We start from the raw sequence: 18,252 nt of genomic DNA, 5'->3' as shown, positions 1-18,252 counted from the left end.
GGACACAGAGCCGCCACCTAAACATTCAGTCTCTGCTGCAATAACAAGTTAACGCAGGCGACCGCGGCCGACTTCACTGCCTCTCAGAGGCTGCAGCAGGTTCAGTTATGTTAGCTTAGCTTGTCGGGAAGGAGGTTAAATAACGCTCCAAAGTTAGACTAAAGGGTTAAATGATGTTAATCCCCATAGGAGACATTTCATTGACCTCACTGTATAAAATGACCTCTGGTGACCTCTAGGATAATCAAAGCCTCATGAAACTTTACAGACACAAACTAGAGACCTAGAGCATTCAGAGGATGGATGAATCAGACTAGAGACCTAGAGCATTCAGAGGATGGATGGATCAAACTAGAGACCTAGAGCATTCAGAGGATGGATGGTAAATGGTAAATGGACTTGGACTTATATAGCGCTTTTCTAGTCTTCCGACCACTCAAAGCGCTTTACACTACATGTCAGTATTCACCCATTCACACACACATTCACATACACTGATGGCAGAGGCTACTAAGGTGCCAACTTTGCCCATCAGGATTTAATCTAAATACTCATTAACACACCGATGGCTATGCCTCCGGGAGCAATTTTTTGGGGTTAAGTGTCTTGCTCAAGGACACATCGACATGTGACCCGGAGCAGCCGGGGATCGAACCACCGACCTTCCGATTGGTGGACAACCTGCTCTACCCTCTGAGCCACAGCTCAAAATGAACCTTAAAGGGAGATTTGTCAAGTATTAAATCCTCTTATCAACATGGGAGTGGGCAAATATGCTTGAGGTCAGAGGTCAGAGATGACAGCTTTTCCTCGCCAAAATTTAGCGTAAGTTTGGAGCGTTACTTAACCTCCTTCACGGCAAGCTAGTATGACATGTTGGTCCCGATGAATTCATCAGGTTTAATAGTTTCATATGATACCATCAGCTTTAAAACTGAGCCACTACAACCTCGGAAAGATCAAATAGCGGCCTAACCATATTTCTTAAAAAATTAAATTAAATAAATAAAAAACAAAACAAAAAAAGTTGGGGCGAATATATTACTTATAATATTATTATATATAATATTATAACTTCAGTTTATGACCAAATACCTGCAGAACTAATGACGTTTATCAGCCTCAGCATGTTATAGTGTCACTGGGATGCATTTAACTCAGTTTAGCTTCACAGAGCTGCAGACTCTAGTTAAAGAGAGAGAGAGAGCGAGAGAGAGAGAGAGAGAGAGAGAGAGAGAGAGAGAGAGGGGAAGAGAGAGAGAGAAAGAGAGAGAGAGAGAGGAAGTGGAAGTTGTCCAGAGACTCTAAACTACTCTTCACAGGTCTCTTCACTTTAAACAGCAGTGAGTTACATCAACATCTGTACGGGATCCTGACTGAACACCAGACTGTTTATATGGTGAGTGGACTCATTTGAACTTCAGATAGATATAGATATTGATATAGATATAGATTTAGATATAGATTAGATAATTACTGCATGACATGAGTTTTAAAACATGCATGAAATGAACAGAAAAAGCAGATTATGAAGGTGTATTAATGGCAGTGATTGGGGGGGCAATAAAACATCTGACATTGAAAGAATAAAGTCATAATTTTTTAAGAAAATGTCATGAAAATATGAGGATATATCTACAGTTTCTGGGACTTTAGACGTTGATGACAGAAAGAAAAGTGTCCTGATGAAACGTGGTTGTTAGTTATCACCACACTCATTCATGGTTATTTATTTATGTTGCCTGTTTGTCCTAAATTTGTTCCTAAATTATGCACAAATTTGCATTTTGGTGGGTTTTTAACGCTGATTCAGATTTGATTTGTAGAGTTGTTTTTCTTAAAAAAAGAAAAAAAAGAATTATATATATATATATATATACTGCATATGCCTGTTGATTGATTAAAATATTTAATAAAATTAATCACACTTTTTTTATCTGTTCAAAATGTATCTTAAAGGGAGATTTGTCAAGTATTTAAATATATGCTTGAGGTCAGAGGTCAAGGGACCCCTTTGAAAATGGACATGACAGTTTTTCTTTGCCAAAATTTGTTGTTAGTTTAGAGCATTATTTAACCTCCTTCACTACAAGCTAGTATGACATGGTTGGTACCGATGGATTCATCAGGTTTTATAGTTTACTATGATACCATCAGCTTTAAAACTGAGCTGCTACAACCTCGGAAAGATCGAATAGCGGCCAGACTAAATCGCAAGTTGAGCAAATTTGTTATCGACTGCCCTGTAAAATATATATAACATATAAATACTAATATTTCTTAATATTTTTCTCATGAATATAGTATATAACTACTATAATATCTATTACAAACTACTATCAATACAGGAAGAAACATTAACTACATAATATATTAAAATGTATAGAATTTGTTTTTACATTTTTGGACTAATTATATCAGTTAGGGACTGATGAGTTCACCAATTAACTAACTAACTAACTAACTAACTAACTAACTAACTAACTAACTAACTAACTAACTAACTAACTAACTAATCAACTAACTAACTAACTAACTAACTAACTAACTAACTAACTAACTAACTAACTAACTAACTAACTAACTAACTAATCAACTAACTAACTAACTAACTAACTAACTAACTAACTAACTAACTAACTAACTAACTAACTAATTAACTAACTAACTAATTAACTAACTAACTAACTAACTAACTAACTAACTAACTAACTAACTAACTAACTAACTAATCAACTAACTAACTAACTAACTAACTAACTAATCAACTAACTAACTAACTAACTAACTAACTAACTAACTAACTAACTAACTAATCAACTAACTAACTAACTAACTAACTAACTAACTAACTAACTAACTAACTAACTAACTAACTAACTAACTAATTAACTAACTAACTAACTAACTAACTAACTAACTAACTAACTAAAAGAGAAAACACACTACAGTTTTCTGTCTGGTTTGTTGTGCTTTGGGAATAATAATAATAATAATAATAACGCGGAAAAATACAATTCAATTAAAAAAATAAACATAAAAAAATAAAAAATATATAAATACATGTCAGGATGTTTTGTCGGGAACACTTTTTAGGCGTCTATGACCTATTTTGAGTCAGGAAACAAAGAGATTTAGACTTAACATGTAGGCATATTTATATAATTTATATGCATTTATATATATATACTGTATATAAAGCGGAGGAGAGAGGAACGAGAGGAGGAGAGAAGAAAAAAGGATGATTTTATTATTTATCAAAAAATAATATATGATGAAATTATATATATATATATATATATACAGTATATATATTATCCTGAGAGCCTCAATGATGCCGTATTTAGTAAGTATTCAGATCCTTTACTGCAGTAAAAGTACTAATACCACACTGTTACAATACTTACTGTAACTTTTACTGTAACAGTGTTTTCAGTACGACATCCAGGGATTTTTGGCATATTGTAGATTTCCATACTGCGTACTACATGCTACATTCTGGCCAAATCAGTACGTACTACTAGCATAGTATGAGGTTTAGAATACAGCCTTACCCGTCATGTCATCACATTGTGATGTCATCACATTCTCATGACATGTTGACATGAGAATGTGATGACATGATGACATGAGAATGTGATGACATCACAGGTAAGGCTGTATTCCAAACTGTCTCATGACATCACAATGTGATGTTCTGGAATCGGCTGTGATTCCTGTGATGCTGAGTTTGGCTTTAATCTAAAATTTTACTTATAGGAGAAGATTAGTGAACCAGACAGTTTTTGACAAGCTGATTTAACATTCAGGTTAATTTAACATTCGGGTTAATTTAACATTCGGGTTAATTTAACATTCAGGTTAATTTAACATTCAGGTTAATTTAACATTCAGGTTAATTTAACATCCAGGTTAATTTAACATTCAGGTTAATTTACCGTTCAGGTTAAACAGTTTAACGTTGACAGTCGACTGTAGGGTGAGTACATTATTTACATCTCCATGGATCAAGCATCATTGTTACTGAGCTCTAAGGAGCTTTGGTTCACCAAAGAACTGAAAACCTTCAAGGAAGAAAACGACGCTCTGAAGGAGATCGCCTGGGAAAGAAAAGTCCAACTGTTGGAAGCCCAGCAGAAGGAACTGCAGGACAACTTTACTTTGGACCTTGCTGAGAAGCAACGAGGCTGGAAGACGCAGCAGACTCAACTCCAGATCAGAGTGAACCATTTGACGTGGCACATTCGCGATAAGGACGCTGTTATCCGTGGTCTCCGTAAAGAGCAGCACGATAAGGACCCTGCAATCCCTGATCTCCGGCAGGAGCAGCACGATAAGGACGCTGTTATCCGTGGTCTCCGTAAAGAGCAGCACGATAAGGACCCTGCAATCCCTGATCTCCAGCAGGAGCAGCACGATAAGGACGCTGTTATCCGTGGTCTCCGTAAAGAGCAGCACGATAAGGACCCTGCAATCCCTGATCTCCGGCAGGAGCAGCACGATAAGGACGCTGTTATCCGTGGTCTCCGTAAAGAGCAGCACGATAAGGACGCTGTTATCCGTGGTCTCCGCCAGGAGCAGCACGATAAGGACGCTGTTATCCGTGGTCTCCGTAAAGAGCAGCACGATAAGGACCCTGCAATCCCTGATCTCCGGCAGGAGCAGCACGATAAGGACGCTGTTATCCTTGATCTCCGCCAGGAGCAGATCGATAAGGACGCTGTAATCCTTGATCTCCGGCAGGAGCAGCGAGGCTGGGAGACGCAGCAGACTCAACTCCAGATCAGAGTGAACCATTTGACGTGGCACATTTGCGATAAGGACGCTGTTATCCGTGGTCTCCGTAAAGAGCAGCACGATAAGGACCCTGCAATCCCTGATCTCCGGCAGGAGCAGCACGATAAGGACGCTGTTATCCTTGATCTCCAGCAGGAGCAGCACGATAAGGACGCTGTTATCCTTGATCTCCAGCAGGAGCAGATCGATAAGGACGCTGTAATCCTTGATCTCCGGCAGGAGCAGCGCGATAAGGACGCTGTGATCCTTGATCTCCAGCAGGAGCAGATCGATAAGGACGCTGTAATCCTTGATCTCCGGCAGGAGCAGCGCGATAAGGACGCTGTGATCTTTGATCTCCAGCAGGAGCAGATCGATAAGGACGCTGTGATCCTTGATCTCCAGCAGGAGCAGCACGATAAGGACGCTGTTATCCTTGATCTCCGGCAGGAGCAGCGCGATAAGGACGCTGTGATCCTTGATCTCCAGCAGGAGCAGCGCGATAAGGACGCTGTTATCCTTGATCTCCAGCAGGAGCAGCGCGATAAGGACGCTGTGATCCTTGATCTCCAGCAGGAGCAGCGCGATAAGGACGCTGTGATCCTTGATCTCCAGCAGGAGCAGCGCGATAAGGACGCTGTGATCTTTGATCTCCAGCAGGAGCAGATCGATAAGGACGCTGTGATCCTTGATCTCCAGCAGGAGCAGCGCGATAAGGACGCTGTTATCCTTGATCTCCGGCAGGAGCAGCGCGATAAGGACGCTGTGATCCTTGATCTCCAGCAGGAGCAGCGCGATAAGGACGCTGTGATCTTTGATCTCCGGCAGGAGCAGCGCGATAAGGACGCTGTGATCCTTGATCTCCAGCAGGAGCAGCACGATAAGGACGCTGTTATCCTTGATCTCCGGCAGGAGCAGCGCGATAAGGACGCTGTGATCCTTGATCTCCAGCAGGAGCAGATCGATAAGGACGCTGTGATCCTTGATCTCCAGCAGGAGCAGCACGATAAGGACGCTGTTATCCTTGATCTCCGGCAGGAGCAGCGCGATAAGGACGCTGTGATCTTTGATCTCCGGCAGGAGCAGATCGATAAGGACGCTGTTATCCTTGATCTCCAGCAGGAGCAGCGCGATAAGGACGCTGTGATCCTTGATCTCCAGCAGGAGCAGCGCGATAAGGACGCTGTGATCTTTGATCTCCGGCAGGAGCAGCGCGATAAGGACGCTGTGATCTTTGATCTCCAGCAGGAGCAGCACGATAAGGACGCTGTTATCCTTGATCTCCGGCAGGAGCAGCGCGATAAGGACGCTGTGATCCTTGATCTCCAGCAGGAGCAGATCGATAAGGACGCTGTGATCCTTGATCTCCAGCAGGAGCAGCACGATAAGGACGCTGTTATCCTTGATCTCCGGCAGGAGCAGCGCGATAAGGACGCTGTGATCTTTGATCTCCGGCAGGAGCAGATCGATAAGGACGCTGTGATCCTTGATCTCCAGCAGGAGCAGCACGATAAGGACGCTGTTATCCTTGATCTCCAGCAGGAGCAGCGCGATAAGGACGCTGTGATCTTTGATCTCCGGCAGGAGCAGCGCGATAAGGACGCTGTGATCCTTGATCTCCGGCAGGAGCAGCACGATAAGGACGCTGTTATCCTTGATCTCCGGCAGGAGCAGCGCGATAAGGACGCTGTGATCCTTAATCTCCAGCAGGAGCAGCGCGATAAGGACGCTGTGATCTTTGATCTCCAGCAGGAGCAGCGCGATAAGGACGCTGTGATCCTTGATCTCCAGCAGGAGCAGCGCGATAAGGACGCTGTGATCCTTGATCTCCAGCAGGAGCAGCGCGATAAGGACGCTGTGATCTTTGATCTCCAGCAGGAGCAGATCGATAAGGACGCTGTGATCCTTGATCTCCAGCAGGAGCAGCACGATAAGGACGCTGTTATCCTTGATCTCCAGCAGGAGCAGCGCGATAAGGACGCTGTTATCCTTGATCTCCAGCAGGAGCAGCGCGATAAGGACGCTGTGATCTTTGATCTCCGGCAGGAGCAGCGCGATAAGGACGCTGTGATCCTTGATCTCCAGCAGGAGCAGCGCGATAAGGACGCTGTGATCTTTGATCTCCGGCAGGAGCAGCGCGATAAGGACGCTGTGATCCTTGATCTCCAGCAGGAGCAGCGCGATAAGGACGCTGTGATCTTTGATCTCCAGCAGGAGCAGCGCGATAAGGACGCTGTGATCTTTGATCTCCGGCAGGAGCAGCACGATAAGGACGCTGTTATCCTTGATCTCCGCCAGGAGCAGATCGATAAGGACGCTGTGATCTTTGATCTCCAGCAGGAGCAGCGCGATAAGGACGCTGTGATCTTTGGTCTCTTCCAGGAGAAGAAGAGTCTCAATGAAAAGCTCGTGGAGACCAGAACCGAGCTGTTGAGCTCTGCAGATGAACTCCGACAGAGAGAGGACGCCTGGCAGGCCAAATACAAGGCTCTGGAGGACAATGTCACAAAGGTCCTGACAGAAAAAGACCAGATCTGGAAGACTAAGGTCAGTCAGTTGGAGGACGTCAACAAGGACCTGACGGACAGAGAACAGAGCCTGGAGACCACAGTCCAACACATGGAGGTTGAGAAGAAGCTCCTGGAGGACATCTGCCTGAAAATGAAGAAGAAGATGAGAGGAGTCTTTTCTCGCAGGAGGACCGAGGATCGAGAGACAACATTACAGAAGATGAAAAAGGAAGAGACGGAGCGGGAGGGGGTGGAGAAGAAAGAGAAGAAGAAAGGTTGTTTTCGCTGGATGCGCAGGTTCTTCCTGAAGCGTGACGGCAACAGTCAGGTAGAGGAGGCTGCAGCTCAGGTTGGATACCAGCAGATCCCTCTTCCTCCCCCCTTCGCCTTCCCGTCTTCCCTCCACCCTTACCTTCCTCTCTCAACCTCCCCCTCATCCTCTACGTCATCACCGTCCCTCCACCCCTACATCCCTCCTCAGTGATTAGTGATTAGCACTGCAGCCTCACTGAGACACCTCCACCTGTCCGGCTGTGGGGAGTTTGTATATTCTCCCTGTGTCTGCGTGGGTTTTCTCCTGGTGCTCAGGTTTCCCCAGAATTCCTAGTTATGCGTGAGGCTAACTGGACACTCTAAATTACCTCCAAATATCTTTTTAATATATTTGGTGGTAATTTAGAGTATTCAAAAAAATTTCAATCTATCATATATCAGTAAGGGTTTTCTCCTGGTGCTCAGGTTTCTCCCACAATTCGTAGTTATGCATGAGGCTAACTGGACACTCTAAATTACCTCCAAATATTTTTAAAATATATTTTTAGGTAATTTAGAGTATTCAAAAAAAATGTCAATCTATCATATATCAGTAGGGTTTTTCTCCTGGTGCTCAGGTTTCTCCCACAATTCCTAGTTATGCGTGAGGCTAACTGGACACTCTAAATTACCCCCAAATATTTTTAAAATATATTTGGAGGTAATTTAGAGTATTACATTTTTTTTTAAATCTATCATATATCAGTAGGGGTTTTCTCCTGGTGCTCAGGTTTCTCCCAAAGTTTCTAGTTATGCATGAGGCTAACTGGACACTCTAAATTACCTCCAAATATTTTTTAAATATAATTTTAGGTAATTTAGAGTATTCCAATTTTTTTTCAATCTATCATATATCAGTAAGGGTTTTCTCCTGGTGCTCAGGTTTCTCCCACAATTCCTAGTTATGCGTGAGGCTAACTGGACACTCTAAATTACCCCCAAATACTTTTAAATATATTTGGTGGTAATTTAGAGTATTCAAAAAAATTTCAATCTATCATATATCAGTAGGGGTTTTCTCCTGGTGCTCAGGTTTCTCCCAAAATTCCTAGTTATGCATGAGGCTAACTGGACACTCTAAATTACCTCCAAATATTTTTTTAATATATTTGGTGGTAATTTAGAGTATTCAAAAAAATTTCAATCTATCATATATCAGTAAGGGTTTTCTGCTCGTGCTCAGGTTTCTCCCACAATTCGTAGTTATGCATGAGGCTAACTGGACACTCTAAATTACCTCCAAATATTTTTTAAATATATTTTTAGGTAATTTAGAGTATTCAAAAAAAATGTCAATCTATCATATATCAGTAGGGTTTTTCTCCTGGTGCTCAGGTTTCTCCCACAATTCCTAGTTATGCGTGAGGCTAACTGGACACTCTAAATTACCCCCAAATATTTTTAAAATATATTTGGAGGTAATTTAGAGTATTACATTTTTTTTAAATCTATCATATATCAGTAGGGGTTTTCTCCTGGTAATCAGGTTTCTCCCAAAGTTTCTAGTTATGCATGAGGCTAACTGGACACTCTAAATTACCTCCAAATATTTTTTAAATATAATTTTAGGTAATTTAGAGTATTCCAATTTTTTTTCAATCTATCATATATCAGTAAGGGTTTTCTCCTGGTGCTCAGGTTTCTCCCACAATTCCTAGTTATGCTTGAGGCTAACCGGACACTCTAAATTACCCCCAAATACTTTTAAATATATTTGGTGGTAATTTAGAGTATTCAAAAAAATGTCAATCTATCATATATCAGTAGGGGTTTTCTCCTGGTGCTCAGGTTTCTCCCAAAATTCCTAGTTATGCATGAGGCTAACTGGACACTCTAAATTACCTCCAAATATTTTTTAAATATAATTTTAGGTAATTTAGAGTATTCCAATTTTTTTTCAATCTATCATATATCAGTAAGGGTTTTCTCCTGGTGCTCAGGTTTCTCCCACAATTCCTAGTTATTCGTGAGGCTAACTGGACACTCTAAATTACCCCCAAATACTTTTAAATATATTTGGTGGTAATTTAGAGTATTCAAAAAAATTTCAATCTATCATATATCAGTAGGGGTTTTCTCCTGGTGCTCAGGTTTCTCCCAAAATTCCTAGTTATGCATGAGGCTAACTGGACACTCTAAATTACCTCCAAATATTTTTTTAATATATTTGGTGGTAATTTAGAGTATTCAAAAAAATTTCAATCTATCATATATCAGTAAGGGGATTCTCCTGGTGCTCAGGTTTCTCCCACAATTCGTAGTTATGCATGAGGCTAACTGGACACTCTAAATTACCTCCAAATATTTTTTAAATATATTTTTAGGTAATTTAGAGTATTCAAAAAAAATGTCAATCTATCATATATCAGTAGGGTTTTTCTCCTCGTGCTCAGGTTTCTCCCACAATTCCTAGTTATGCGTGAGGCTAACTGGACACTCTAAATTACCCCCAAAGACTTTTAAATATATTTGGTGGTAATTTAGAGTATTCAAAAAAATGTCAATCTATCATATATCAGTAGGGGTTTTCTCCTGGTGCTCAGGTTTCTCCCACAATTCCTAGTTATGCATGAGTCTAACTGGACACTCTAAATTACCTCCAAATATTTTTTTAATATATTTTTAGGTAATTAGAGTGTTTAAAAAAAGAAGTCAATCCATCATATATCAGTAAGGGGATTCTCCTGGTGCTCAGGTTTCTCCCACAAAATATATATTGAAATGAATAAAAAATAAATAAAATAAAATTTAATTAAAAATCAAATAAACAGTGAAATATAATTTCATTATGTCTGCCTCTCTGAATAAATGTGTACAGTATAAATACAACTTTATGACATTATGGTGGCTATAAAGTAGAAGTACTGGTATCTGTTTAAGTTGTGATTTCAACAACACTGAAGCTGATCAATAAAACGATCAATGTGACTAATAAAAGATGTTCCAAATAGTATTTTAGACGCTGGTTAACAACATGAGCCGGTTCTGTAATAAACCATGTGACCTTCATGACTGACGGGTTCATGATTATTTTTAATATTAGCACCATTTACAGGTAATTATTAAGCTGTCATTTCATTATTATCAACAGACAGTTGTAAACTACTCAAACATCTTTTCTTTCTGATTGTGAATCACTGGTGTTGAATACATGAAGCTCACAGTACACAGGTGGACAGGCAGAGAGACAAACATCTGGACCATGAGTTTATCCAGATGTTTTCCCTCGTTGTGTGAGTTGACTGATAACGAGTTGATCACTCACATCCTTTTCTACTACGTCTGTTTTTTCACTGTGAGCTGAGTTGATGAAACCACCCTATTTTCAGCTCTAATCGTTGCACACAATCTAGAAACACGCTTCCTCTGAACGTTCAGCTCTTCTAGCGAAGAGGATCGTTGCATCACTTCCTGCGCCAGGTCATCTAGAAGGCGGAAAGCAGAAGTTGTTGCTGCTGATCAGCATCTTGTTCGTCTGCGTCATCCAAATTACCAGCCAATAAAGTATGAGTCAGCTTAGAGGAATCGCTAAAACAAAAGTCTGTGTAGGAGAAAAATGACAGTTTGTTCTAGATGTATGAGATAATTAAATGTCCTGATCTCCTTCCTGCTCGCCAGGATATTATAATGACCCCAAGTATGGAGGATGGCACCTGCCAAAGTAAAAAATAAATAAATATATAATGACTCAATAAATAAATATGTCATTAAATGTAAAAAAAAATTATATTGAAAATAAATGTAAACGAAATAAATGCAAAATAAATAAATAATACAGATAAATACATAAATAAATAAAAGATAAAAATTAAACAGAAGAGTAAATAAATAAGGGAATTAATTAATTAATTATGAATAAATAAAGAAACAAATTATAACAAAAATATCAAATGATGTTACATTTTTATCAATTAATTAAATTAAATATAAATAAATAAATAAATGACTCGATAAATGAATATGATATTAAATGTAGCAAAAATAAATGTATTATTTTATTATTATTATTATGTTTTACCATTAATTAATTGATAAAAATTGAGTTTTTTTTTCATAAATGTATGACTTTAAAATCTCGCAAATTTGTGAGTTTTTTTCTCGTAAATTTCTGGCTTTAAAATGTGTCATAAATTTGTCAGTTTTTTCTCATAAATGTGCCACATTAATCTCAGAATATCGGAGTTTTTTCCTCATAAATTAATGACTTTAAAATCTCATAAGCGTCTTTGAGTTCTTTAAAAGCGCTTTATAAGTTGAATTTATTATTATTATTATTATAAATTTGTGAGTTAAAATGTGACGTAAATTTGTGATTTTCTTCTCGTAAATGTGTCCCATTAAACTCAGAATATCTTCATTTTATTTTCGTAAATTTATGACTTTAAAATCAAAATATATATATAATATATAATATTAAAAAATATATAACATAAACACAGGAAGTCAGAATCATGATATTTTTAAAGTTATTAACTTGATATTGACCGTTTCCAAGTGAGAAGCAGAAGCCGGCGTGTGATCGCTTTAGTGTTTAAAAGTTGAACTTCTGTACAGATCAACTCGGGGAAACAATCATTTGGCGACAGCAGAAGTCACAGGTTCGAGACAAGACGAGGGCTAAAAATAAAAGAATCAGGACAGGAAAACAGAAGGCGTCCTGGTGTCAGCGCGGACTGTTTTTATAGGCGTTTGATGGAGGAGGACCACAGTGTGTGTTGGACCGGGATGAATCGGTGGTGGGAGGAGGGAAGTGTGTGTGAACAGCAGGACAAACAGGAGTTCAAGACGCTTTTTATTTGTGCACGTGTCCCCGTGTAAACACAGCGCTGTGTGTTCAGTTCATGAACATAAAAGGCTTCTGTGGGGAGTTAACACACCGACACGGCCTTTGTTAAATGTAAAAGAGACTTATTAAGAGTTCTCCTGACAGAGAAACGTACTTCTACTGTGACATCTACTGTTCATTATGTTCAAACTGTGTTGTTTGTGTGTTTCCAGTGATGGAACACCTCAACGCCACCCGTCTCCCCGGCAACCAATCAGACTTCAGCAGCATCTTCACCCAGCAGGTGCTCCCGCCGCTCTACTTGGTGATCTGCGTGGTCGGGGCGTCCCTGAATGGCGTGGCCGCCTGGATCTTCTTCAGGGTGCCCAGTGACTCGGGCCTGGTGGTCTACCTGAAGAACATGGTGGTGGCCGACCTCCTCATGCTGACCACCTTCCCCTTCAGGCTGGCGGCTCAGCTGGGTCTGGGCGGCTGGCGCCTCCACGTGGTCACCTGCCGCTACACCGCCGTGCTCTTCTACTCGTCCATGTACGTGGGGATCCTCTTCATGGGGCTCATCAGCCTCGAGCGCTACGTTAAGATCGTCAGACACACCTCCTCCTCCTCCTCCTCCTCCTCATCCTCCTGCAGGTCCCGGTTGGGCGGCGTGTCCTCGCTGCATGTCCTGCAGAGCGTCGGCTTCGCCCGGGTGCTGGCGCTCCTCACCTGGAGCTTCCTCCTCGTCTGCGTCCTGCCCAACGTGGTGCTGACCAGCCGGCCGGCCGACGAGGAGAGCTCGCGGCACTGCATGCAGCTGAAGACCGGGTGGCCACGCTCCTCAGCGTCGGCCTGTTCTGGGTGACCCTGCTGGTCCTCGCCTACTGCTACGCCTCCATCGCCTGCCGCGTCTACCAGTCCTACCGCCGCGTGCGCCGCGACAACAGCGACGTCTGCCGGAAGTCGAACCGCAGCATCTTCAGCATCCTGGCGGTGTTCTTCGTCTGCTTCGTGCCGTACCACGTCTGCCGCGTGCCGTACACTCTGAGCCAGATGCCGGAGTCGGGCTTCAGCCCGGACGCCCGCTTCCTGTTGTTCCAGCTGAAGGAGGGGACGCTCTCCCTGTCGGCGCTCAACGTCTGCCTCGACCCCATCATCTACTTCCTGATGTGCCGAACCTTCAGAGAGTCGCTGCTGAGGAAACTGTCGAGAAGAGACCGGAGGAGGTCGCTGACCACCGGCCAGAGTCTGAGCCACATTTAGGAGGAGAGGGGACAAGGAGAGGAGACAAGTAGACAAGGAGAGGAGACGAGGAGAGGACAGAGGAGACAAGAGAGGAGACAAGGAGAGGACAGAGGAGACAAGAGAGGAGAGACAAAAGGAGGTCGCTGACCACCGACCAGAGTCTGAGCCACATTTAAGAGGAGAGCAGACAAGGGGAGGAGACAAGGAGAGGAGACAAGGAGAGGGGACAAGAGAGGAGAAGAGGAGAGGACAGAGGAGACAAGAGAGGAGAGACAGGAGGAGGTCGCTGACCACCGGCCAGAGTCTGAGCCACATTTAGGAGGAGAGGGGACAAGGAGAGGAGAGGAGGAGAGGAGACGAGGAGAGGAGACAAGGAGAGGACAGGACAGAGGAGACAAGAGAGGAGAGACAGGAGGAGGTCGCTGACCACCGGCCAGAGTCTAGGAGGAGAGGGGACAAGGAGAGGAGAGGAGGAGAGGAGATAAGGAGAGGAGACAAGAGAGGAGACAATAGAGTCACTGCTGAGGAAACTGTCGGGAAGGAGAAGGCACAAAGAGAGGAGACAAGAGAGGAAAGTAGACAAGAGAGGAGACAAGGAGAGGAAACAAGGAGAGGACAAAGGGATAGGAGAAAAGGGGAGGAGGCAAGAGAGGACACAGGGAGAAGAGACAAGAGAAGAGAAAAGGAGAGGAGACAAAAAGAGAGAGGAGAAGAGATAAGGAAAGGAGACAATGACAGGATACAGGGAGAGGAGACAAAGAGAAGAGACAAGAGAAGAGACAAGTAGAGGGGACAAGGAGAGGAGACAAGTAGATGAGACAAGTAGACAACACAGGGAGAAGAGACAAGGAGAGGAGGCAAGAGAAGAGAGGAGATAAGGAAAGACACAAGGAGAGGACAGAGAGAGGAGAAAAAGAGAGGAAACAAGAGAGGAGTTGAGATAAGGACAGGACACAGGGAGAGGAGACAAGGAGAGAAGAAAAGAGGGTACAAGGAGAGGAGACGAGGAGAGGAATCAAGGATAGAGATGTGGTCCTGTGTAAATGCAGACTTGTATAATTGTATATAAATATCAGTATATATATATTAAAGTATAGATATTAAATAATGATTGACAGTCTCAGTTGTGTTTATTGATGAGTCACCAGCGTGAAGGAGAGAACAGGAAGTGGTGATGTGGAAGTGAAAGTGGACGCAATCGCTGGGCATCGAACTCACGGCACCAGAGACGGCTGGTGAGTTCAGTTCTCCTCCGGCGTTACCACGGCAACCGTCCACTTCTCAGTAAATTCAGCTGATCTGGTTTCTGTGGCTCTGAGGTCACTCTCTTCTCTCTGTTAGATTATAATAACTTTAATATTTATATACGTTTGAGACGGAGCACACAGCTCATCAAATAAAATCACACAGTAATATGCAGTGAGACAAAACAACAGTTTTTTGTATAGTAGATGTTAATATTAAAGTTATTTGTCATATGCACAATAATTTCATAGAAGCAGCCGTTGGCAATATTTTTTGTTCTCAGGCTGCTCTAATGCTGCTATAAAATAAATATAAAATCACACAAGTAAGAAGGGGAATTTAAAACATAAAATAGTGCAGCTGGTCAAATATAGGAATATAATATAATATGATATAATATAATTCAATATATTATAAAATATAATATAATATTGTGTAATTAAATATATTATAAAATATAATAGAATAAAATAAACTATAATAAAATACAATATAATATAATATCATATAATATAATATATTTAAATATATTATAAAATATAATAAAATAAAATATATAATATGATATAATATAATATAATAAAATATAATATAGTATAGTATAATATAATATAATAAACTATAATATAATACAATATGATGTGATATAATAAAATAAAATATAGTATAATATGATACAATAAAAAAAATACAATATAATATAATTTAATAAAATATAATATAATATTATATAGTATAATATAACACAATATAATATAATATAATATAACATAATATAATATGATATAGTATAATATAATATAACATAATATAATATTATATAATATAATATAATATTGAACATTAAAGAACATTGCGACAAAGTGCAAAAGAACATTAAGACATAATTAAAACAGTTATAAAAACATTAAAGATTAGAAAATAAAAACAAGCTAAAAATAAAAGCTAGGATAGAAGCTAAAATAGAATATAACACACAAGAGTAAAAGCTCTAGTGCAGTATATAAGATCATTATCTGGTTTAATAAAAGGCAGCAGCAGCAAACAGGAACGTTTGAAGCTTTGATTTAAAAGAACTCAGAGTTGGAGGTCCTGCAGGTTTCTGGGAGCTTCTTCCAAATATTTGGAGAATAAAAACTGAACGCTGCTTCTGCATGTTTAGGTTAGAAGTATTTCAGTATTTTATTAAAGCATGTGTATCAAAAGCATTCATCATATAAGTGCTGTGTAACACCAGCTGTGTCTCACTGGGCAGATGTTCAGTGTTGTTTCAGCAGAGATGAACAGAGATGCTCCACTTCCTCCTCTCGTGGTCTGATATCTTCCTCTTCCCCGCTGGACTCCTCTTCCTCCCATTCTCTTCCAGGACAGAGACGGCGTGGGTGGACAGTGGACACAGAGCCGCCACCTAAACATTCAGTCTCTGCTGCAATAACAAGTTAACGCAAGCGACCGCGGCCGACTTCACTGCCTCTCAGAGGCTGCAGCAGGTTCAGTTATGTTAGCTTAGCTTGTCGGGAAGGAGGTTAAATAACGCTCCAAAGTTAGACTAAAGGGTTAAATGATGTTAATCCCCATAGGAGACATTTCATTGACCTCACTGTATAAAATGACCTCTGGTGACCTCTAGGATAATCAAAGCCTCATGAAACTTTATAGCCACAAACTAGAGACCTAGAGCATTCAGAGGATGGATGGATCAAACTAGAGACCTAGAGCATTCAGAGGATGGATGGATCAAACTAGAGACCTAGAGCATTCAGAGGATGGATGGATCAAACTAGAGACCTAGAGCATTCAGAGGATGGATGGTAAATGGTAAATGGACTTGGACTTATATAGCGCTTTTCTAGTCTTCCGACCACTCAAAGCGCTTTACACTACATGTCAGTATTCACCCATTCACACACACATTCACATACACTGATGGCAGAGGCTACTAAGGTGCCAACTTTGCCCATCAGGATTTAATCTAAATACTCATTCACACACCGATGGCTATGCCTCCGGGAGCAATTTTTTGGGGTTAAGTGTCTTGCTCAAGGACACATCGACATGTGACCCGGAGCAGCCGGGGATCGAACCACCGACCTTCCGATTGGTGGACAACCTGCTCTACCCTCTGAGCCACAGCCGCCCCCATGGATGGATCAAACTAGAGACCTAGAGCATTCAGAGGATGGATGGATCAGACTAGAGACCTAGAGCATTCAGAGGATGGATGGATCAAACTAGAGACCTAGAGCATTCAGAGGATGGATGGATCAGACTAGAGACCTAGAGCATTCAGAGGATGGATGGATCAGACTAGAGACCTACAGCATTCAGAGGATGGATGGATCAGACTAGAGACCTAGAGCATTCAGAGGATGGATGGATCAAACTAGAGACCTAGAGCATTCAGAGGATGGATGGATCAAACTAGAGACCTAGAGCATTCAGAGGATGGATGGATCAGACTAGAGACCTAGAGCATTCAGAGGATGGATGGATCAGACTAGAGACCTAGAGCATTCAGAGGATGGATGGATCAAACTAGAGACCTAGAGCATTCAGAGGATGGATGGATCAAACTAGAGACCTAGAGCATTCAGAGGATGGATGGATCAAACTAGAGACCTAGAGCATTCAGAGGATGGATGGATCAAACTAGAGACCTAGAGCATTCAGAGGATGGATGGATCAGACTAGAGACCTAGAGCATTCAGAGGATGGATGGATCAGACTAGAGACCTAGAGCATTCAGAGGATGGATGGATCAAACTAGAGACCTAGAGCATTCAGAGGATGGATGGCTTTCCTAGCTATAGATTGACAATAAGGGGGTTTCTAAGCAGTTTACACAACACAAGTGCTCGACATCCAATCGCCGGAAAAATGCCAATTCTTGCAGAAATCTCCAAAATGTCAAAAGTTTTTGATCCCAAATCACAGCATGGTCTTTTTCTCTGGTGTTCCTCAAGGTCTTGGTGTCTTAATGTGGTATTTTAGAGGGATTATTGATCATTTTTATCAATTCTCCAGTGGTAAAAAATGGTTAAACTTAGCACCAGATCTGTGTAACAAATGATATCAACCCCAAAAATTGCTGCAACAACTTGCGAGACATAATAGAGCATGGGGATGGTTTATTTCTTGACACACAGAGCTGAGCTGCATCTCAGATTAATCTTCAGGTTCCAGCTTTCAGATGATGTTCACCACTTCTATGTGACATCTACTGTTGACCTGCTATCTCCCCCTAAAGACCACCTGGACCCCCCTAAAAGAAGACTAGAACAGGTCTACTGTGGGTCTCAGAGGGTTAGCCACCAACCATAACCATAACCTAACCTACAGGAAACGTCAACACAACACAAACAAAGACACACTCATCTGCAGGTATGGACAGTGTAGGCAAAT

At 41.4% G+C, this 18,252-nt stretch overlaps 1 protein-coding gene and 1 pseudogene across 1 annotated transcript in view; one reads left to right on the top strand and one right to left on the bottom strand.

The window, feature by feature from the left end:
* LOC141776397 (tripartite motif-containing protein 16-like) overlaps window positions 1–18,252 on the bottom strand; it is a 39,267-nt gene that overhangs the window by 2,063 nt on the left and 18,952 nt on the right. The gene's annotated exons all lie outside the window — the stretch shown is intronic.
* LOC141776249 (P2Y purinoceptor 14-like) lies at window positions 1,322–13,695 on the top strand (annotated as a pseudogene).

The sequence above is a fragment of the Sebastes fasciatus genome, chromosome 11 (genome assembly GCF_043250625.1).
Source record: "Sebastes fasciatus isolate fSebFas1 chromosome 11, fSebFas1.pri, whole genome shotgun sequence".
In the NCBI taxonomy this organism is placed as follows: Eukaryota; Metazoa; Chordata; class Actinopteri; order Perciformes; family Sebastidae; genus Sebastes; species Sebastes fasciatus.
This window is presented reverse-complemented; position numbering and strand designations above follow the sequence as displayed.